This window comes from Colobus angolensis, unplaced genomic scaffold (assembly GCF_000951035.1).
Source record: "Colobus angolensis palliatus isolate OR3802 unplaced genomic scaffold, Cang.pa_1.0 Scaffold133, whole genome shotgun sequence".
In the NCBI taxonomy this organism is placed as follows: Eukaryota; Metazoa; Chordata; class Mammalia; order Primates; family Cercopithecidae; genus Colobus; species Colobus angolensis.
This window is the reverse complement of record NW_012114411.1, coordinates 658,336-660,048: the sequence shown is the minus strand read 5'-3', so window position 1 is coordinate 660,048 and position 1,713 is coordinate 658,336. Positions and strand designations below refer to the sequence as shown.

Sequence of the window (1,713 nt, the reverse complement as noted above, 5' to 3'; positions counted from 1 at the left end):
GGGCGTGGTGGCGGGCACCTGTAGTCCCAGCTACTAGGGAGGCTGAGGCAGGAGAATGGTGTGAACCTGGGAGGCGGAGCTTGCAGAGAGCCAAGATTGTGCCATGGCACTCCAGCCTGGGTGACAGAGCGAGACTCCGTCTCAAAAAATAAATAAATAAAAATAAAATAAAAAGGCATTCAGGAAAAATGTTTTGGAACTAGACAGAAGTGGTGGTTGTACCACTTTGTGAAGGTAAATAAATGCCACTGAGTTGTTCACATTAAGACTGTCAATTTATATTATGTTATGTTCATCTCAATAAGTTTATAAAACATAAACAAAATAAATAAGCAATGTTAAATATAATTAATTAATTTAATAAATGAAGGCACTCACAGTAACAACTTCTTTTCCAGGCAAGTAAGAGAAAACAAATTTATCTTTGTAAGTTTTTGTCTGTATCCAAGTAGAAATAATAAACAGAGTTTTTCTATGATTTGATAAATTCTGACAATTATTTCCAACACTGACCCACACTGTCTATCCAATCAGCACCCCCCTTTATTTAAAAAGGTATGGAACCCAAAGTTGCCCCAGTCTCTGAAAGTTGCAGTCTTTCAGGTTGCGTCAATCATCCTTTAACTACAATCATCAGCACCTGGGTGTCACAATAAATGTCACTCTACATTCATGTAATACTTTATAAAGTCTATTCACATATATTATCATATTTAATCCTAATAAAAGAGAGAAGAAAGCAGGATAGATTTTAAAGATAAGGCCCTGGGGCCAGGTGAGGAGGCTCATGCCTGCAATCCCAGAACTTTGGAAGGCCGAGACAGGCAGATGGCAAGACCAGCCTGGGTAACACTGTGAGACCCCGTCTAGTCAGGTGTAGTGGCAAGCACCTGTAGTCCCAGGTACTCAGGAGGCGGAGGTGGGAGGATCGCTTGAGCCCAGGAAGTCCAGGCTACAGTGAGCCATAACCACACCACTACACTACAGCCTGGGCGACAGAGCAAGACCCTGTCTCAAAAAAATAAATAAAATAAAATAGGGCCCTGAGGTTCACTGAGTCATTCAGCTGCTAAATTTAGAGCTAAACAGAACACAATTAGTTCTTCTGAGAGCAGTCCTCTTTCTGGTACCAAGGATCAGAAAAGCCCATAAAATGTTTATTCCTCTGCTTTAATTTATATCTATAAGGAAATAAACTGGAGGAGGGGCATCTATTTTATTTCCTAATATCTACAAAAGGAAGTTCCAAAGTAACGAATTCCCCCTCCGTCACATTAATCATGTGAATCAGCACCACTGGACAGAAATGAAATGCAAGCCATGAGTAATTTAAAACTTTCTGGCATTCACATTAGAAAAGGTAAAAAGAAACAGGTGGAATTAATTTCTTTTCTTTTTGTTTTTCCTTTGAGACTGAGTCTTGCTCTGTCACCCAGGCGGGAATGCGGTGGCACAATCTCAGCTCACTGCAAGTCTGCCACTCCAGGTAGAGCGATTCTCTTGCCTCAGTCTCACGAGTAGCTGGGACTACAGGCACGCGCCACAGCACTGGCTAATTTTTGTATATTTTTTTGTTTTTGTTTTTGTTTTTGTGTTTCTCCTCTTGTTTATTTACTTTTTTTATTTTTATTTTTTATTATACTTTAAGTTCTAGGGTACATGTGCATAACGTGCAGGTTTGTTACATATGTATACTTGTGCCATGTTGGTGTG

The 1,713-nt window shown here is 40.0% G+C and overlaps 1 protein-coding gene across 1 annotated transcript in view; it reads right to left on the bottom strand.

Moving 5' to 3' along the window:
* DHTKD1 (dehydrogenase E1 and transketolase domain containing 1) overlaps window positions 1-1,713 on the bottom strand; it is a 61,567-nt gene that overhangs the window by 30,279 nt on the left and 29,575 nt on the right. The window lies entirely within an intron of this gene.